We start from the raw sequence: 22,877 nt of genomic DNA, 5'->3' as shown, positions 1-22,877 counted from the left end.
AATGCAATTTTACGTGTCTAAGTTAAAAAAAATCCACATTGCTAACACATGATTCTTGTTAAGGACTATTCAATATCATTTTTGAAATCTTTCTGCCCTGTTTCATGCATTTGTGATGTGAAGGTGCACAAGAGCTATTCATATAAATAATTACTGTATCACATATATGCCGGTTTTTTTTGCAAGGTGAATTGTCACTGTCAACAGGGACCAATTGTGGATCTTCTGAGAACAGTTTTCATGGAAGCCATTGAAACATATTGGACATTCCATTGCAGCATTGTCTAATTTGTACATGCTATGTCCATTAAGTTCTGTGGATAGCAAATTAGCAGTATTAGTAGGTTATAGTTGAAGTCTTCAAATTGGCTATTCTACCATGTATTATAGTAATTATTTATTTCAAACATAACATTACCCAGTGAATCAGAGGTGTGGTGGGATGTAAGGTCGACAGCATCCCATGCCACAGCAAAGTAAATTCACTAAGAAAAGTGAAACCATTTGAAGAAAAGAGTAAATAGAAATTACAAGAACTTGTAATAAAAGCAAGTCAAGTGTGTTTAATTGTTCCAAAACGTAACAATGAAATTCTTACTTGCAACAGCACAACAGGTTTGTAAACACATCACCCAATGGATTAACAAAAAAAGTTCAATAAATAAAAAATCCCCAATATAGTGCAAAAACAAAACAAAAGCCCAAAGTCCCTAGTGTAATGAAGACAATTTGTACTTTCAGTAATTGCAGAGTTCCTTTTGCAAAAAACACAGTGAGTTGAGAATAGTTGCAGCCAAAGACAATCTCAGAAACATGTTCATGCATCTTGATCTTAAGTCTGGAGAAGGATTCAGACCCGAAGCGTCATCTCCATTTCCCTCCACATATACTGCCTGGTCTGCTGAGTTCCACTAGCACGTTGTCTTTTGCATTGCGCAAGAACGGATAGTTGCTTTAAAAATAAATAATCTTCCAAAGCTGGCGTTCAAGGATTGGATGCTGGGGCCTCTCCCAGCAAGGTTGCCTGTTTATTCCCCAGGCATGCTGATAGTCTTAAGTCACTAATACAAATCAGTCACATTCCAAGTGTGATCCAGTATTGAACATTCACAGCTTTTGCTGCTAAGACATGCATATTGATTTGTGTACCCTCGGCCAAACAGAAACAATTGCATATTTAAGTTCTCTGTAGGGGCAATGAACAAGTACAATTCGTTCTGGCTGCCTAATCCTAAACTAACATCACAGTTTTGGTGTCATTTATTGTTAGAAGATTCTGGAGCATGAAGATTTTTGAACAACTTCAGATTATTCCTTTCATCATCAGAAGACTTAAAAAACAGATTTTTTTGAAAGGGATGGTAGTCTGTCAGAATTCAAGCCTAATTAGTAAGCTGCAAACATTTAGATTTTAATGTAAATACAAATCCTATCTTGGCTTGGTTGTATTGAAAAAAATCCCATGTTATTGAAGGCTTGCTGATGTACTTTAGAGAACTTTCAAATACAGTATCAGAAACAAACACAATTATACAAAAATGTGCCACAGCAAAATCTCCTCATGGTATGCCTACATTGAAGAAGTTCCCTCTGATGGGAGTTCTACAACAACCTTTCTCACTGCTCCCCCTCTGCAATTCCTACTGCTCTCTGGCTCAACGACCACATTTCAATCCGGTAGACAAAAATGCTGGAGAAACTCAGCGGGTGAGGCAGCATCTATGGAGCGAAGGAATAGGCAACGTTTCGGGTCAAGACCCTTCTTCAGATTGATGTGGGGGGTTGGAAGGGGCGGGAAAAAGAAAGGAAGAGGCGGAGACATTGAATACATTTATACATTGTATACATTTCAATCCAGACTCGCTACCACTGCCTTTATTTTTTTTTCTATCGCTTGGCCTTTTCTCACCACCATTTACTCTCCCCCAACCTTCCCCACTTCTATCTTTCAGTTCGAATAAGGGTTCCGGCCCGAATTGTCACCAATTCCTTTTCTCCAGAGATCCTACCTGACCCGCTGAGTTTCTCCAGCATTTTGTGTCAATCTTCATAATTATGGCATTGTTGTACCAATTGTACCTTTTCTACTTGCTCAGTATACATGAAAAAAAGTCTAGCTCCTTGGATCCCACATGATCTAACCTTCCAGAAGAGCCTACCAAATGCCGTGCTTAAACCCATTTAGACAACTTCTACAGCTTTGCCCTCATCAACCTTTATAGTTCTTCAAAAAGCTAATCATATTTGTAAGAAACGATCTCCCGTGCACAAAAACCATGCTGACTATCCCTAATGAGCCCTTCCTTGTCTATCCAAATGCATATGCATGATATCCTCTCCAGTAACTTGCCAACGACAGATGTTAGGCTCACTGGTGTATAGGCTTTCTCTTACCACCCTTCGAACAACATTAGGCACTTTACGGATTTTATTAATTCTGTGTGGGATTTTTTTTGCCATTCTAAATGGCCATAGTGCAAAGATTGCCTGTATTCAACGATGTAAATTACTCATTATGTCAATTTTAAAATATCCTGGGTATGGTTATGATATAATACAATTCAAGGCTTTCTTAAGTTAAATTTATACATTGTTAAATTGAGGTATGAATGTTCAATAGAAAACATGAACACAGTGAAGATAGTAATTTTTTTTTGCTCTTTGTTACTTTATTTCTATTCTTTAGTTCCCATTTTAGTCATTTACCAATCTCTGTGCAAAAAAAAAAATCAATTGCTGGAGTATGCAATTTTTTCTCACATCTCTGGAAATGTTGCTTTTGAACTAGCTGCAGTAAGTTGTATGAAACCTATTGTACCCTGTGTTTCGCGGAGTAAAAGTTAAGGAACTGTTTCCTGCCTCCTTGCTAATTATGTCTCATTTTGAAACATCCCATTTTAGTTTAGTTGAGAGATACAGCGCAGAAACAGGCCCTTCGGCCCACCGAGACCATGCCGGCCAGCAATTTCCACATAAAAACACTACCCTACACACACACACACACACACACACACACACACACACACACACACACACACACACACACACACACACACACACACACACACACACACACACACACACACACACGTGAGAGGGCAACGCTGGATGCTGTGAGTGCTATAAGGCAACAACTCTACCACAGTGCCTCCGTGCCACCCTTACTTTGAAACTTTGTATAAGGATACCAAAGTGAAGAGCATGTGTTTCAATACTTAGTCGATTCATACATTACACCATCAGGACCGACAATTAAACGTGTGTATATTTTCATCGTCTTTTTCCACTTCTTCAGTAATCCCAACAACTACCCTGTAAGATCAATTCCAGTGAACATTTCAGGGCAAGGCTGTGGTACTACTCTTATATCTGATCAGTATGGAAAGGCTCAACGTGCTATTCGGACTGTTGAAACCATTATAAGAAGCACAAATTTATGTTGTCCAAGTGAATTATTTACCAGCTGAACTGATCTTTGAGAACTTTTAAGTTGAATGTCGCTGTTCAGAATCCAAAGATCCACTGCATGACGCATTTCTGAAGAAATGGAAGGACTTTTGCCTTGGAGTACATGTAATATTGTGCCAATACAGATAAACAGCTGTATCCAACGTCTCAAGAATCGACGTGAATTTTTAAGTTAAAATGAATAGGAAGTTCGGCACGGACTTGTAGGGCCGAGATGGCCTGTTTCCGTGCTGTAATTGTTATAATATCCAATTACATAATTCTTCTAATTGTTCTGCTGAAGGCAGTGAATCTTGCTCGGATGTGTTTCAGGGGCTTGGGCAACCCTACAAAGCTTCATCCATGAGCATATGTAAAGTAATAAGCAATTATTTTATTCACATCTTTACAGTTGTATTCTGGTTGAAATCAGCAATGACTTTGGAATCAGTCCAAGCTAATTTAATCTCCTTTTCTCCTCTCCAAAGCCCTACGTCACTGAAACCATTTGTAAATAAATTGTGTAGGAAGGAACTGCAGATGTTGGTTTACACCAAAGATCAACACAAAAAGATGGACAACAAAAAGCCCAGGAATTAGAAGGTTAAGCTATGACGAGTGTTTGTCGACACTGGGCCTGCACTCACTGGAGTTTAGAAGAATGAGGGGAGACCACATTGAAACATACAGGTGTGAAAGGGTGGATAGAGTGGATGTGGAGAGGTTATTTCCACTAGTGGGAGAGTCTAGGACTAGAGGTCGTAGCCTCAGAATTAAAGGACGATCTTTTAGGAAGGAGATGAGGAGAAATTTCTTTAGTCAGAAGGTGATGTATCTGTGGAATTCTTTGCCACTAAAGGCTGTGGAGGCCAAGTCGGAGAATATTTTTAAGGCAGAGATAAATATATTCTTGATTAGTACAGGTGCCCGAGGTTATGGGGTGAAGGCAGGAGAATGGGGTTAGGAGGGAGAGATAGATCAGCCATGATTGAATGGCAGAGTAGACTTGATGGGCCAAACGGCCTATTCACTTATGACAAGATGTCAGACAAATAAATTATTTGCGGTTTGCCCATTTGACTTGGTATCTATCACCAATCAAATAACTCGCTATGTTTTGGGGATATTTATATTATTCTGAATTAAACTGCGTTATAATAGAGATTTTTCTGCAACTTCTTACATTGTATTCTACAATTTGCAGCTTGGAAAGAATTAGGACAATACAAGCAACAGATTGGTATTCCCAGCCAGAGTGGGGAATATTGAGTAATTTTCCTATCAATAAAGTCTGGTGACTTAACTGGTGTAGGCTTTAGCAGTTGATTTAATATTCATTATTTCTCTGTAAAAGTTCGCCACTTACCTCATTTTTCTGGAAAAAAGTACCCTGCTTTGATTCAGAAGAGTTATTGGAAATTCAGTCATGAGGTCTGTTTCCTTTGCACTTTAAGCCCACTCTGTTTTATTTGTGAATGGACTTTGTTTACTGGGCACAAGATGGCTGCAACCTTGTTCCCCACCCTGCTGCCTTCAGCTGAAGGCTGCTGCAGTGTTTCTTATCTGTTAAGTTAGGCATGAGTTAGTTAGTTAGTTTAATTTATTGTTATGTGTAAAGAGGACAATGAAAAGTTTTTCTTGTTGCGTGCTATCCAGTCAGCGAAAAGACTATACAAAATTGCAATCAAGCCGTCCACAGTATACAGGTACAGGATAAAGGGAATGACAGATGAGGTTTAAAAGAATGCAGCAATTGTAATGAATGATTGCAGATCCACTTCTGTGAGCAGCATGCATAGAGTCATCTGGCTTGGGTGCTATCCTCTGATATTGGTTAAGATTGGTTAACAAATGGATAACAATTACCTATTTAAATTAGTGTAATAACCCTAAAATTTCTTGTGCAACCCAATGTGTGTGATAGATGTAGGAGGATGCCATGGGTGTATCATCTATGCATTGGTGGACTTTAAACAACATTTAGTGATAAGAGCAGAATTAGGCCATTTGGCCCATCAAGTCTACTCTGCCATTCAATCATGGCTGATCTATGGGTCAACAGAATGGGTTTCATGCTCATTTTTTGGTAACAAAAAGAGGCAGCCCAGGAATTAGTCCAGAGGCTTAAAGGCACAATGGTTCAGAATATCATCCAGTCAAAGACCTAATTTGCCCCTATGAAATAGTCAAGGTTAGGGCAGGAATATTAGAATTGAATCAAGCTTTGGTCTCATTTGGAAGGCTGGGATGGTGGGAGTTTGGGAAATATAGATTCAAGGCCAAGGGTTTGGATGAGCAGCCCAGGCTAACTTCCAGCGATTGACCAACAATTGGGTGGGAGTGCCCAGAATTTGGGTCAACGATTGGGAATGTAAAAGAGAAACTGCGATGGTTATGGTCGGGGATCAAAAATGCCATTTGGATTGCAAAATGGGGTCCAAGAGAGACCAGCAGGATGGGGGTTAAGGCCAGATTGTTGACTTTCTGAGGTTGCGAGGGTTAGGAATAGTTGGGTATGCAGGGGAGTGTTGGAAGTTCCAGAGTATGAGCATGGGCCTCAAATAGTGATGTTGGGTGGGGTGGTCATTCCAGAGACAACTTAGTTCAAGTTACCCTACTATACTTCCAAAGGAATTATATCATCACAAACACCTGAAAATTTAATTTTTCAATTACATAATGAATGAATTGTTATCAGATTAAATTTCCAGGTCACAATCTCTGCTTTAGGTCTCATCCCCCTCAGCTCATTATCAGTTTCGGACGTCATTCCAGGTTTATTGATTTATAAAAAAAACATTTGCTGCACTTTAATGCTTCAGGTTGTTCTTTTGTTTAAACCTTACATTGGGCAATGCCATACAACTCCCCAACATGTAAAATGGAGAATAACCTTTCTTGAGCAGTTTCCTAAAAACTACAATACATAAACATTCAGTTTCATTTAGGCGAAGCAAAAAAAGATGTGTTTCTAATATCAAAGATAGTAAATTACATTTTACCTAAGAAAAATGCAGGCTGTTTCTAAAAGTACATTTACTACATTTTCTTAATCTGTCTCATAATTTGTATGCATGTGTGTATATATATATATATATGTGTGTATATATATATATATATATATATATATGACTGACATTGCAAGCATATTTCTAATACAACTGGGCATTCACAATCAGCATATAAATTATATATATATTAGAAACCTCCAATATTAGTATATTTTCAGACTTCATTATTGTATGAGCTTCATGACCATATGTGCACAGATAATGGCCCTGTTAGTCTGTTCCTACAGTATGACAATTCATTGAAGATGGAGGAGGTTCGTCAGATGCAACTGTCAGCTTGAAATTCATTTAGAGTTCACACTGTACTGCTTCTGAATCGTTGTTGGCATGAAACCTACCTATGAATGGGATGACTTTGAAACCAAGAATTTGAAGAATTTTTTACTCCACATCAAAAATAAACTTTTGTGGATATGAAGTTAGTTCTGTCAGATTGACAGTGTAAATAGGATATAAGTCAGGAGAACAAGCTTTGAAGGTGTTTCGGTGCCCTTTCTCCAGCATGTCACCAAAAGACTGCAATCATTCAAGCACTACCTACTGCGTGTTATTAGAATACAGAGCTCTGTGTCAGTATGCAGCAGATGTGGCAGTCACACATGTATCAGTGACCCAGCAGCAACCTGAAATGCAGGGCTTCTCTTTCAAGGTGTAGTCTAAATACGTGTGGAAATATATTAACTGAGTGAATATATTTTGCTGACTTTCACTTACTCTGTAATGCGATTTTGTTTTGAATTGGAAAAGGCAGCAGAAAGTATTCTTTCTACGCTTAAATTGAACCCTCCAGAATATGTTACTTATTGTGAACTTGAGGGACTCATATCTTGATAATGGTATGATACATTGTGGTTCAGCTCTGTGTCTGTGTGTGTGCCCGATACAAAGGATGTCATATAGACCAACAGTGGCCTTTGACTTAATGCTCTCGCGAATGTGGGCCGAATGAAACCCACTTCAAAATAGATATTGGTTTTAAAAAAGGATGTGAAGTTATGGTGGTCTGAAAGGCGTTGTTCACAAATGAGTGACCTGGTTAGAATGAAATCACAGCCATCACGTCACTGTGAATCCATTGTCTTGTTATATTGCTGCTTATGTTCCAACCTCCAAAAGGCTACTTGGAAGACACAATAGAAATAATGAAACTGATTGCGTTTTAGTGTTTTACAGGCACAATAGTAGGTGGATGTGTAACAGTGAGTAAATGATGCAGTTTATTTCTCCACATTACCATTCATTCCAGCCTGCTGCAGGAATGGTGCCAGATTTAAAGGAGTCGTACCCAGATGGTATTCTTACGCCTCTGACTTTTCGCAGAATCTGTGAGGGAATAACTATGCTGCCACAACTGCTGCGACACGTTGTAGGTCAATTGAGGGGAATGCCTGTTGCTTCTGCGTTTTGCATATGTAAATCTGTTCTGTTCTGTCATTTCAATAAATACAAGAAGCTGCATTTTCTGGGGACTGCGAATGAATTTGGAATGTAGCCCAGTTAATGAGGAGTTAGTGAAGGTGTTGTGGTTTATGAAATACAGCCACAGCTTGCTTACTCGGTGCAAACACATTGCTTCCTGGATGCTCTCATTTTCTGTCCCCATGCATGCACGCTGCTCAAGTTGTATTGAGGAAGTCACTTTGATAGGCTGCTTCTTAAGTGGCAGAGACCAGGGTGGCTTAACCATAGAAGTGTGTGCAAAGAAAATCGTTATACGTGGGGTAGAGTGAAAAACAACATTTTGTCCAGGCTGTCTGTGTGCCTGCCACACTTCTGCACTCCTGATCTCATCAGCTGCAGATGTGGCTCACAGCCGTCTCAGTGAAGTTGTGAACTATGTCGTCTGTGGAGTTTAACAACCAACATCTGCTGCAACAGTCTGATGGAAACTGCAATGTGGAAATGATTTTTAAGGAAGGGGAATGAGGTCTTAGATCAAGTAGTCCAGCGTGCTTTGTCATTCCCCACATTTAACAGATTTGTCCAGGAACCTATTGCATCATGCTCAGTTATTACTGAATACAAGTTTTTGCTTTGAACGTCTAATAAAGCACATAAAACTTGCATTCCATTTTGAGTAGAATTCTCAATATGTTACATTTTATCTGAGTGTTCTGATGTCACAATTCTGAAGGTTGCTCTGATTAGAAAAACACTTAACGCTTATTTTTTTTTTGCTGGATGTCCTTTCCTTTTAAACTTGTTCATATTTCAGATTTTTCCACTTGTGACCAAATAACCTGTAATGTCTATGCTATGCATTCAAACAACCCTTTCCTTGTATTACTGTATTTCAGCCCATTTTTCAAATAGCAGTATTTCTAGTTTTCCATTATATTAATAACACACCAGTAAACTTCAGAGGACATTCAGAGTCTCTGAAGATTCAACATCTAAAAGTGTTTTTTGGTGTGTGAATGATGTGCATGTTTTTTGCTGATAAATTACAGGAACAATTTTTTATGTTTGCAGATTATGAAAGTGGAAATTTTGAAACATAAAAGATATGTTGTAGAATTCAGTATCAAAATGAAAGAAAAAAACGAATAACAGTTGTATTGACTGATCCATTAAATGTTTCTCATTATCTGCTAAGCTCATTCTTTCTAACAGTTTAATGTTTAAGCTATTATACCAATGCAAGAAATGCATTGTGATTTTAAGTAAGATTTGAGTGTCAGGGAAATTACAGGCTTGCTTTTACTGTATGTGTTGGATTGAAAACAATGGAGGAGATAAGATGTTTAATTTTAGTAACACATTAGAACCGTGTCTGATGGTGCTTGGCATACTTTGTTCAACGTTATCACGCAGGTGATAAAGGGCCCCACTATTTTACTGTTCAACCTAAAAAATGCAAAAATTAAATAACTTGATTATTTTTTAGTGAAACGCACCACTGGTATGCAAATAATGTTTGGATAGACCGTAAAAGGAATATTACTTACTTGAAGTAAAATGATGCTGCTCAACTTCCTGTATTCTCTTTGAATACTTTTCCTTTTGTACAGTGAATAAACATCAGTACTTTGAATGTTCTGTGGTTTGTTTCATTTTGGCTCTGCACTACTTTTTATATTTCTGCATATTCCTCTTGCAAACAGGATAAGAATTACCATGATTTAAAAAAAATAGCATTTGGACCATTTTCTGTATTTGAGTCCAGTGTGTGAGCTCCTATGAATGTTTTGGGGTAGATTTTGCATTTGAATACGGGTTCGATTTGCCCATGTTTGGTGTCATAATGCATTGTTGTGCTTTCATTTCACAAATACAAAATGTAGTTAAAAGTTTGTCACCAGCTTTTGAAACTGCAAATTATCACATTCCATTAGACCACTATAATTTGAACAGTTTCTGTCAGCTGGTTCATTCTCCCTGCATGCTTATGTTTAAAATTGTTCAGCTAAAATGCAAATCAATTTTGTTGATATTTGTCATTCATTCTATTTTGACATACATCTTAGGGGATAAAAACTTATCCACCTTAGCATAAAACATCTAAAGAACATTTTGCACCTTGTTGATAATGTAATAATTTTGTGGCCAGAAAAATAAATGAAAAGCAAAGGTTCAATATGAGGAAACAATTCTGACATTCACTAGCCTTCTATAAAAGAGGACCAAGAAAAAAGCTATTCAAAGATGTATGTGCAAGGCTATTTATAAAACACCAGGGGATTTTCCTATGCATTTAGGTAGTGGATTAGCTTGGGCAACTGATAAATATGTTAGTGGGCAGTGTAATAGTAATTAACCTGTATTTATCTGTTGTAAAATTAATGACGTGCTTGCCTTCTGAATAGATATTTTAACTGGTGGGATGTTCTTTGAAGTTAATTGGTATTGTTAAAAATGTTTGATTCATTGGAATTAAAACAAATAAAAAGTAATCAAGCTACTGCAACATTAAATATTTTTTCAATTCATTAAAAGGTTCAGATGACAATAATCATGAATACTTTTGTCAGTTTACCCAGATGCAGCAAAGAATATAGAACTTCCCCCTTTCTCTTCCAGGAATACAGACTCACTGGATTACAGTTGAACAGTGGGTGGGTCTAAATGACACAGTTAGAGATCCTAAAGGCGTGATTTGTTGTTGAATTATCATGAGTATCTTCCAAAGAAAATTCAATATTTACACTTATCAATTCAGGCATTTTACTGCATGGGTGAGAATAATCAAGAACTGGATGCCCAGGATTATCTTAACCTCCAGGGTACAGAGTCGTTGTATTTAAAGTTACCAGCTGAGGTGAACAGCTAATTAAATATAGCATCTTTCTGCTTGGTAACAGTTACAGTTGAGCGACTGCAATGACACCCATGTAATGTCTACATCAACGTCTCCTGAAGGTAAATCATGTGTTGCCATTCATTTTATTAAACGTGTTGTTTTTGACTGGTGTCTCCACAGTGAGTATAGTAGCTGGTTTGTAACTACCATCCCATGTTAACACACATCATATAGCAAGTTTTACCCCCTCTCCTCCCACCATGGAAATAAATAACCCTCAACCCTAAGGGACTGCCTAATAAGAAGAAGTAGAAAAAGAAAATAGTGGTTGTCAATAAGCTATTCAGCTACAGCAACAACTGCAAAGAAGTCTTAACCAAGGCCATGGCTTTGTAGATTTCACGGGAAAATGGATGGAATTATGGAAGTCAAACCCCAGAACATTGGCAACAATCCCAGAGTCTCATTTTTGGATTCCCGTGCAATAAAAATAGAATTTGACTTATTTGGTCACCGTAAACCACCATGCCTAATTCTAAACAGATGTACTTTAAGAATGTGATCCCAAAACGTTGCTCAATATCTTGGAATTTCATGCATTAGAAGTTGACTTAAACACCATCAGTGTAAATCAGTGGCCTTCATCCTAATTGATTCTTTTTAGATGTCCCCTCTCCGGCAAATCATCATTGGCCAGTTGAAAGGTGCATGTCTCTGACATTCCTCTTCATCTTACATATATGGGTGCTGGTAAACAATATTAATATTTTGGTTGTACGTCTGAAATTAGCTAGTTCAGCACAGGAGGTGGATGAAATCCTGCATCCCCCTGATCAGGAATAGGATCGTAAATTACAGAATCCATTAATCATCAAGACATTAAGGAGAAAAAAAAAGCCAATAGATTTTTGTTCTTTTGCAGAATCAGGAATGTGCATTAAGTGTATGATGGTATTTTGACATTAAAATTATATCATGGTGAAAGTCATTACAAACATGCGATCTAAGAGTCTAGAGTCACAAGTGTTTAATTGTCAAATGTACCAAGAATGGAACAATGAAATTCTTTTGCTGTAACTTTACAGGCACATTAACTCAACCACAAATAAATATCCAATAAACAATAATACAATAAAATATCAGTTATATTAGGTAATCAGAGCACAATAGTGCAAGCTGAAGTATGCAGTGTTCCCTATCAAAAATCTTGTAAAGAAAGATCATGTTCCCGAGATGAACTCTGAATAACAATTACTCTTTTGTTTTACTGGAGTGTGTAATGGAGAGGAATCACTTCTTCTTTCAGGGGTTTTGTATGTTTTGTGGGACAGGAGAGAATTGACAAACTTTCAATTTTTCTTTGAAGAGTTTATTCAAGTCGACAATGACACTAGAGCAGTGGTATTTTATTTAATTTTACAAGAAGTATTTGCTAAGTTGTTGCAAAATAGACAAATGAATCAAATCAAAGCTTTACTGAAATGAAGGATGGTGTAGAAATTTGGAGGAAAGATTCCAATCCTCAACAATGGTCATTTGTGTACAAGGTGGGGAGGGTGCAGGGAGCATACTAGAATCATAATCAGATAGAACTGGTATGTCAATGACCCATTTGGGCTGCTTGAGATCTTCATCATCACAAAAAACAGTTTTCAGTCAGTTTGATTCAGTCCATATGACATCATGAGATGGCTGGATGCATTGGACATAGCAAATGCTGTTCTGAAGCACCTGCATCCTATATTTATGTGTTCCTTTAACCACCCACTTCTTTCACAGTGACATTACTGGTAACTCCACGATCACGTGGAATATTGCCCAGGAACGTCCTGTTCGCAAACAAGAGGATAATCCAGTTGTATAAGAAGGAACTGCAGATGCTGGAATACACCATATTTAGACATAAAATGTTGGAGTAATTTGGTAGGTCAGGCATCATCTCTGAGAAAAGAAAAAATAGGTGACCTTTCGGGTCAAGGCCCGAAAACAGCACGTATTGTTTTTGTCCAGAGATGCTCCCTGATCCGCTGAGTTACTCCACCATTTTGTGTCTATCTTCAGGATAGTCCAGTTCATTGCTGGCCAATTAAATTACTCCCAGTCATCAGCAAAGTTTTTTTTTGACACCACTGTCTACCAGCACTTACCAATAATCTACCCCCCAATTCCAGTCCGGTTTTGTTAAGGAGCATCAATTTCAGATCTAGTCTAGGTCCAAAGAATTGACTTCTGGAGATGAAGAGAGAGTGACTATCCTTGACATCAAGGCAGCATTTGATTGAGTATAGCATCAAGAAGCCCTGGAACAATTGATGTCAGTAGACATTAAGGGAGAGTAGTCATGCTTCAGTAGTCATGTTTCACACAAAGACTGATGGTTGTGGTTCATCAATGATCTCGTAATGTAAGAACCGGGGTGTTATTTGGTAATTGCACCATTTATTATCCCTTTGTTAATGATATTATCGCCACTGGATCTACATTCTGGGTCCCCCTCACAATCAGAATTGTGAGTGCATTTCTTGGAAGAAGTGTAACGGTTCAAGAAGATGGCTTACCACAACCTTCTCTGGAGCAATTACAGTGCTGATATTGCCAGTGTTACACCAATCCTGAAAAATGGATAATACAAAAAGAAAACCCAGTCCACCTGTTGGCGGACTGTCAATGTTTTCTGCGCAAACAAAGGTTGGGCACTAAACACTATTTGGTAATGTTGCCAACATTTACAGAACAAAATTAAATCAGAATCAGGAATTCTTTATCTTGTTCTTTGCTTGCGGATGGGAAGATCCTGTATTTGTGTTTAATTTTCACACACACACACACATAGAATTTGTATAAATAAAGACATTTGTTTTGAACCATATTGCTAGTGAGTTTTCATGGAAAAGATAGAACAGTTCAGTACAGGTATAGGCCTTTCGGCCAACAATGTCCGTATCGTATTTGGCTCCATCACCACCTTTGGCTGTACGTTCCAGGCACCTATCATTCTTTGTAAGGAAACAACTTATGCTGCACATTTACTTTAAACTTGGCCCCTCTTGCTTCAACGCTGGGTCCTCTCGTCTTTGACATTTCAACCCCGGGGAGAAAGATTTTGACCGACTTACCCTCTTTATGCCTCTCATCATTTTATATACTTCTGTCAGATCTCTCCTCAAATCTTTCAGAAAAATAATTCTCTAGTGAGATTGTTTTTCAAAGAAGGATTGATTGTTGAATAAGGCGGGTATGTTGGTCTGTCACTATTTTTGAAATTTAACATATACTGGTGTTTCAACACATTTCCAGCATGGATATTTGAAATTTCTGATGATATTGTAACTGAACATTCAAAAAGGAACTACAAAATTATAGTCGGGTAGTTATTTCCAAAGTAAGTTTAATTGTGAAACTTCATAAACATCTGTTTTTATTGAGTAATTCCACTGGTACAATAGATTTGTACTTGTGAAAACCCCTTACGTATTTTTCATTGGAATAAGAAATTCAAATTGCCATTAAAGTATTGAACATCCTCAGTAGAGTTGAGAAAAAAGATTGAATAGGCTCCATGTTTGTTGACTTTATATTCATGTGTAGCTGTTTGTACAAATAACTGCAGCAATATTTTTTTCACAAAGAGAGCACTCTTTTGTTGGAGCCTACAATTGATTATCTGAGCTTAGAATTCACAAACTAGTTTGATCATCTCAGACAATGTCTGAAATTAACCCTAATATGATATCTTAGTCACGTATCAAAAATCCATAAATCTAATAAGACATAATTTATGAACTACGCTGGCCATTTTCCATGTATTAAATATGGTGAGAATGACTATTTTATATGTACATGGTAATTATGATTGTCAGTTTTAGGTAAAATAAGAAAAAAGCCAATTATCTAAATGGAGGTAGATCACAGAGCTCTGAAATGCAGATGGATCTGGGTGTTTTACAAATGACTAGTAGATAGATAAATAGAAAAACCAACAGAATGTGGTTATTGCAAGAAAATTTGGATATAAAGATAAGGAGGACACGATTATATTGATCTTATTTAAGGAATTATTTTAATGCACTGGAAATGTTCGGAGAAGGTTCACTAGATGGGTGCATGGAATAGGAGAATTGTCAGGTAGAATGGCGAGGCTTGTATGCACTGGAGTTTAGAAGAATAAGAGGCAACTTGATTGAAACATAAACATCTGTGCTGGACTTGAGGGTAGATGCGGAAAACGTGCTTTTTCTTTTGTGCGAGAAAACTAGGAGCAGCTATTTGAAAATAAGGCATTGCTTGGTAAATGTCACCTCAGTGAACAGATCATAAAATTACAAATGCTAAAGTTTCTTTCGAGGTTTCATTGCATTATTTGGACAAGAATGTATAGAATACTTGAGGTCAGGCTACCTTATCTATTGAATAAAATTTAACAGTAATCATGATTTTTACAAAACAGCATCTTTGTTGCAGGAGGTAAGAAAGTTGTTTAAGACCACAACATAAATCTTCAAAATATGGGTCAATATGAAACTTAATGACATAAACTTGAAGTCAATAAAAGGTATCAGCACATTACTGAAAATTCCTGTGAAGTTATCTTAAAACAAGCTGCCTACCATGTTGAAGATTTTTTATTTCTGATCCCTGACACTCACCAATACGAATTTTTGAATTTGATCTATTGTAGTTCATTGCAATGACCTTGCAAGAATGTACGTGGACAAAAACTGTCACAACTGGACAACCTGACAAATAGATAAATGTAAGGTGCCATGCTGTTTCTTGCAGGTTATTTAGGGGATAAGTAATGGTACCTGTGGAATGTTCAGAAGAGTAATTCTCCAAGCAAAAAGGTTAAAGCAACACCAGGTTCAGCAGCCTGAAATGTATGTTAAGTGTAGAGAAGAGTCACATCATATAAGTTGATTGTTTAATAGAATATACTAAGCTATTGATGGTATGTAGAATCTTTTACGAGCAGCCAGAATCCCACAGGTTTGATTAAGTCAAATCTGACAAACTCACTTTTCTTCTCCATCTTTCAGCCCAGTCAAGGACGTAGCAATTTTAAATCACTTGTACTGTCACAGTCCTACAGGAGCTAAAACACATGATGCAGTTATCAAGTTGAGTTTTTATGGAATCCTTTAAAAATCATCCGTGATGCGATCATCTTGCTTTAATGCACAGCAGTTTATTTCCCGCTGGTGTCATTTTCCACTTATGGTTAGAGTACCAAAAATTTTCACGATACTGTGAAATTAAATGATTTTCGTTGTGGAATTAATTGGCCAAAGCCATTTTTGTTTATGTAAAAAAATAAAAAATTTCACCAACAATATTAGGTTTGAACATCAACTGGTGTTAATCTTCAAATGAATGAAACTGACAGTGAAAGATCACACATTTTTCCTGTAGTGTTCTTTGTGCAATTACAGCATCAAATTGTATTTTGAGATGATTGGTTTGACTTGAAAGGCATTGAGATCTTTCTGTGAAGGGATCAAGGCATTGCAGTCATGTAAGCCTATAAATTACAGTTGGGGTTTGGCTTAGCATATTTTCATGGTGTTCCTCTGTCCGCTAGTGCTACTTTTGGCAATATTATTGTAAACATATTTTATGCATCTGTATGACATTTCTGTCTCCGCTATTTTAATAGAGGCCATAACCAATCTCGAGTAAATAAATGAACATTTCCTCCAAATGGTGGAGAGATGTATGTCATTCTAATATTTTAAACATCTGTCCACTAATATTATCTATAGTTATTTCTGATTATAATCGTTCCCTTAACTACTTCCACATTAATCATTTAGCATTTAATGCTACACTTTCTGTCCACAAACCTGCCTTCCTGGTTTTGTGCAATGCTTTTAGATGTCAACATACATTGAACTTATCTATGTCGACAGTTCTGAACTATTTTGCAACTTTGCAGATATCCATTGGCAGGGTGTTAAAAGAACCAACTGAATCATTTAAACTTTTTTTTTTAATGTACCCGTTATTTCTTTCTCAACTGCTATTAAGCAAAAATAAGCAAATAAAATGCAGAATATAACATATTCTTGTTTATCTTAAGGGCCTGTCCCACTTTCACGACCTCTGCCGAGTTTGCCCTTGACACATACTCCCAGCATGGTCGTCACGAGGCCGTAGGTAGGTCGTGATGCTAGTCGTAGGTACTCGTGGCATCAAGTAGGTTGGAGAGTTTTTCTAGCCTGATGAAAAATGTCCACGAATAAAAAAGGTTATGAATTAGGTCGTGAAAGTGGGACAGGCCGTTGAGTATTCTGTTTTAATCTGTTCTGGAAGGTTTCCACAGCTATCAAAAAAAGCTACACCCCACTGCCATCTTCCCATCCCTTACATATCCTGGAATGGAGACCGTGTAGGAAGGAACTGCAGATGAATGGGTTAAATTGAAAATAGACACAAAATGCTGGAGTAACTCAGCAGGACAGGCAGCATCTCTGGAGAGAAGGAATGGGTGACATTTCGGGTCGAGACCCTTCTTCAGACTGAAGAACGTTCTTCACGTCTGAAGAAGGGTCTCGACCCGAAACTTCACTAATTCCTTCTATCCAGAGATGCTGCCTGTCCTGCTGAGTTACTCCAGCATTTTCTGCCTATCTCTGGAATGGAGACTGTTAGTTGAAGACAAATTCTGCATTTTGGAATAAGTAAATACCTGGGATTTGACTAGCTGTAATAGATCGAATGATAAATGCTCCACTCATTTTTTTTAACTCAAAACTGGGCTTGGAATACCATCAGTTCTGCCTCGGGTTTGATTATAATCTTGTTAGATTGAGGGGAGGTTAAAGGAGAGCAGATAGGAAATTGATAGAGAGTGGAGGACAAAGGAGTTGAGATGGGGATTGAACTCAACCCAGGTACCCACACTCTCCTCAATAGTAATGGCATTTTCATTAGTCTCCTTTTGTGGGCCTACTTCTGCAGGCCTGCTGGGGCGTTGATTAATTCTTGGGAGCCTGGTTGTTCTACCAGCCCCCAGGGTTACCAAAGACTTCTTGCTACTAAAGTGCAGGACTGCTCTGGGGTGTTTACATCTTCATATTGAGCGCTGTTTGGTCATAAGTCATAAGGTCATAAGTGATAGGAGCAAAATAAGGCCATTTGGCCCATTCGGCCCATCCGCCATTCAATGATGCTAATTTACTTCTCCCTCCCAACCCATCTTGGTTGTAATTGAAACCTTGCCAAAAGTATTTTACTTTTGAATGAATGACTATACTTTCCACGATGTGCCCCATCCAAATTGTCATAGTGATGGTTTGCCCCTGCCCCCCCCCCCCCCCCCCCCCCACCTCTCCTGCTTCTTCTTCTGTCATCTTACTGTGTTTCATCTCTTTATAAATAGTTTCATTGTCCTCTTCCTTACCCTCTCTGTTTCTCTCTCGTTCTCATCGCTCCTTGTCTCCTAAACATCTGCATTGAATGGCTTCTCATATTCAGTAGTTAATCTCCAACTGGCCTCCTTTGCCCATTGAACTGATTTCCCATCAGATCTCCCCTAACCTTTCCTGCCATATAAATGCCCCTCACAAAGTCATTCCCATCCATTCAAAATTTACATTCTACATGGCCTCAATATTCCACAAAACTGTCCTGAATCACTCAGTTGCAAATGTTGCCACCCATGCACCCTTTTTTCCCTCTGAAATCCACTCACTACAACTTTCATCCTAGATATATTTACAGCAACGCCAGTTATAAAGCTAGAAATGTCCAATTCCAGTTTTTGCTACAAATTAAGTGGTGGCAGTGCCTGTGGAGCCATAACCCAACAAGAGCCAATGTATCCAGGATATGTGGACAAACAGCTAACAATGGCCTGTTTCCTTTATCATCGTTACTTTTTTGCATATCTTTTATTCATTGTTCTTTATCTCTCAACATCATCATCTATATCTCTCGTTTCCCTTTCCATAGACTAGTCTGATGAAGGGTGTCGACCCGAAACGTTACCCATTCCTACTCTCCATAGATGCTGCCTGTCCCGCTGAGTTACTCCAGCTTTTTGTGTCTATCTTCGGTTTAAACCAGCATCTGCAGATCCTTCCTGCACATACAAGTGGACAAATGACAACAAAATAATTAGATCAAAATTTTCACTGAATTTATTTTCCAATTATATGGCTAATACTTTTGTGGACAAAACTGCGAGAGACTCACTAGAATGTGGCTATCATCATTTATGAAAGTGGTGTTGAAAAGTTATTTTAATTATGAGTACAGTGTAGGATAATACATTGATTAATATGCTATATAGCCGTTGGAGATCAGGACAATATATCCTCTATTTTCAGTCAGCGATTTGAGCAAAGAGATTTTGCTGCATACAAGTCTTGGGATTTACTATATTGTACATGTCAGTTCCCTTCGCCGATTTGACATAGTACATTATAGAGTAAAATACGCCACCAGGGCAGGACAAAGATCAACAGTAGCATATTTGTTTTTAGTTAGTACATTTAATGTGACTGCTGCGTTCTAGTCCACAGCAAATATACAATAAAACACAGTTCAAAATGAAAAATAAGTTTGTTTATATTTCACCATGACTGAGTATCATAATGACTTGTACATTTTTTTTACAAAAAGAATGCTGGACATAAGGTTTCCAACCAAGAAGGAAATAGGCTCTGAATTTGCAATATGCTTTATGAAGTAATTTCCTCCTAAATGAAATTCCAGCATGTTGCCTTAAATGGCACAAGCAATCCTTTACACCACAATACTCTCAGATTTCAGTTCCCTATCAGCTTATCTCAGTTAGAGGCTGTTGGGTTATGAGAGAGCAACACAATGTTGTCTCGATTAGTGGAACAAAAATAAATTGACCATGGTTCCCACACCTAACCATTAGTTGATGATGCCTGACTGGAAGTGTATACAGTATGTATGAAAGTGGATGTATGATAGAATCTGCACCTCGGTTTGCAGTCATTATTCAGTATTCACACATGAAGAATGGACTTACGAGCCATCTCCAGGAAGATTCCTGCCATTTGTGAGATCAAACCCATTAAGACTTTGTCCATTAAAGGGGATACAAACTAAATGTAGACTATTGATACTGCTTGGGTGATTTGAAACAACATTTTTTCGTAGATGCATCCAGCATCATCAACAGTGCCTGAACCACTGCTAGTCCCAGACTGTGTGGTGGTCAATTCATTGAAGGCCAGAGTGGGTAATTGCTTGGTCCACATTTGACCCTGTTGGACTTCTGCTACTGACATTGGTCAGTAATAAATCTTTGCACAGTAAGATGAAATTCTAAGGGGGAGCTTATTTTTTGTGAGGATAAATTTAATAGCACTGAAATATATGTATCTGCATTATGTTACCCATTTGACCAATGCCTATTTAATCCCGAGTCAAAATGCACACATTTATTTTCCATCTAATTTATCATCAATTCAAGTGTCAGTCACCATGATTCGAGCTGTTGCTTGCCTTCAGAACAATGAATAAAATATATGCAAAAAAGTAACGATGCTAAAGGAAATGGGCCATTATTAGCTTTATTCATTGTTCTTTATCTCTCTACATCCTCACCTATTTCACATTTTCCTTCTCCCTAACCAGTCTGAAGAATGGTCTCGACCCAAAACCTCAGTCATTCCTTCTCTCCAGAGATGCTGCCTGTCCCGCTGAGTTACTCCAACTTCTTGTGTCTATCTTAGGCTATTGTATCTGTCCGGATGCCTATTCTGTATTCCACTCCTGAACATTTCCCAAGTGGTTATGACAATGGAAGCATTGCTTAAGGTAGCAATTGTATGTTCATCACCTTGCTGGTGTCAGAATAATGCTCATTATATCTGAGTTTCCTTCTTGAGTCCGTGCTTAAAGTGGCTGTTGTGAGCCAAGTGCCGTGTAACTGTCTCTTACCTCTAAGAAACAACAGTTTGAATTGATATGGTGGCCAAAAACTAATGGGCACTGTACATTTTCACCTGATGAAGTCACTGTGGCTGCTTTCCAGGTTTTGGTTGTTTACCAGCATTAACTTCAAGTTATTTTTAGGTGGTGAGGTGATGATATTCATTTCAGTTTCTAAACACCTCGTGCTGGAGCTGGAGCCTTAATTGTGACAAAGGAATAAACAATGATTCACTGTACCAATGTGAATTCTGCTGTTGTTTGTGTCCTTCCTAAATGGGACATATTAGTAATTGTGAATTTGGGGTTATCCAGCCTGTTTCTACTCAGTATCTGAGGTTTTCCTCTCAAGAGGTGATTCCTGGATTGTCCATTCAACAATTTTGGAACTTGCCACAGACCCTGTTTATGCAGCAGGTACCACAAACTAAACCAATTCAGTCCCTTGACTGAACTGCACTCAAGGATATATATTAAAAACAGAATTGCACCAACTATCTGAAATACTCTGTAGATATGGAGATGCAAGGAACTGCAGATGCTGGATTCCTGAACAATAAACAGAGTGCTGGAGGAACCCTGCGAGTCAAGCAACATCAGTCTGAAGGAGGGTCTCGACTTGAAACGGACTGTCCATTCCGTCCACAGATGCTACCTGGTCCGCTGTTCCTCCAGAACTTTGATTTTTTAACTCTGTGGGTATAGCATGGTGCCATATTTTTAAACCATTTAAATGATAAGAATGTTAATGTGGGTTAAGATGTTGTTTCCCCGAGAAACAAATATGATGAAATGTCTTATGCAAATTACTGCAACTAATGAAAGTAAATATTTTGTCAGTCTCAGGCACTACTTTGTTGCAACCTTGTATTGCGGATTCCACACTTTGTGGAGGGCTCCTGTCTATGATGAGACATTCCTGTGCCGAGTCCATGTGGTGCATTCTGCGCAAGCAAAAGTAGTTCATGTTTACAAGTGATAGGAGCAGAATTAAGCCATTCAGCCCATCAAGTCTACTCTGCCATTCAATCATGGCTGATCTATCTTTCCCTCTCAACCCCATTCTCCTGCCTTCTCACCATATCCCCTGACACCCGTACTAATCAACAATCTATCAATCTCCACTGTAAAAATATGCATTGACTTGGCCTCCACAGCCTTCTATCACAATGAATTCCACAGATTGACCATCCTCTGACTAAATAAATTCCTCCTCAACTCCTTCCTAATGGAACGTGCTTTTATTCTGAGGCTATGTCCTCTGGTCCCAGACTCTCCCACTAGTGGAAACATCCTCTCCACGTCCATTCTATCCAGGCCATGAACTTGGCTTTCCTTGAGTAGAGAGTGTCTGTCATACTCCTAATCTAACCATGCATCGCATTGAGCTCCTATCAAAAGATCCAGAGACAAAAGCAATTTAGCACCAGTGTTACTTTTATTGAAACTAATAAGAACACTCTAGCCATACTCTGTGGCTACAAGCATAACTTTGGTGCATCTCAGATCTCTTTGAGGACCTCCTTCAGGAAGCAGGACCTCCTTAAGCATGGTGCTTCTTTCAAGGTAATGCAGGAGGATTGCTCCGTGAAAGTCTTCTGTCAACAGGGCCACTTGATTAGATGTTTTCTTCTGCAACACCTCCCTTCTGGCACGTTGCTGTGCTCTAAGGGCATTCACTTCTCTTCTCAAGCATGCTAAAAGATTACTGGTATAGCTTTCATGCCTCCAGGCTTGCAGGTACTGGAATGGGCCCAAATGAAAATATACCTTGAACTACAGCAGTCCGTCAAGACTTCTAAAACTCCAGTACTGTCAGGGAGTGACATTCCAACGGATGCGACGGTGGGACGGCACAGTGGTGCAGCTGGTAGAGCTGTTGCCTCAATGTGCCAGAGACCCGAATTCGATCCAGACCTCAGGTGCTGTGCATGTGGAGTTTGCACGTTCTCCCTGTGATCGTGTGGGTTTCTTGTGGTGTTCCGGTTTCCTCCCACATTTCAAAGGTGTGCTGGAGTGTAGGGAAATTGTCCTCTGTAAATCGCCCCCTGGTCTGTAGGGAATGGATGAGAAAATAGGATAACATAGAACTAGTATGAATGGTTGATCAATGGCCGGCCTGGACTCAGTGGGCCAAATGGCCGTCATCTATGCTGCACCTGTCAACTAAACCCTTCTAAACAATGACCACACACCAGGAAATTATTGAG

General features: G+C 38.5%; 1 protein-coding gene across 11 annotated transcripts in view; it reads left to right on the top strand.

Moving 5' to 3' along the window:
• The window catches only part of foxp1b (forkhead box P1b), a 474,222-nt gene that overhangs the window by 14,181 nt on the left and 437,164 nt on the right, over positions 1–22,877 (top strand). The window contains exon 1 of one of the 11 annotated variants that reach the window (XM_055647676.1): positions 10,849–10,877. The exons of 8 other annotated variants lie outside the window; for them this stretch is intronic. The gene's annotated coding sequence lies outside the window, so the exon portion shown is untranslated. Of the gene's footprint in view, positions 1–10,848; positions 10,878–22,877 lie in introns of those variants that run through there. 2 more of the 11 variants (XM_055647674.1, XM_055647670.1) reach the window with 2 other exon arrangements.

This window comes from Leucoraja erinacea, chromosome 16 (assembly GCF_028641065.1).
Source record: "Leucoraja erinacea ecotype New England chromosome 16, Leri_hhj_1, whole genome shotgun sequence".
NCBI lineage: Eukaryota > Metazoa > Chordata > Chondrichthyes > Rajiformes > Rajidae > Leucoraja > Leucoraja erinaceus.
The sequence above is the reverse complement of the archived record's forward strand: the minus strand, read 5'-3'. Positions and strand labels throughout refer to the sequence as shown.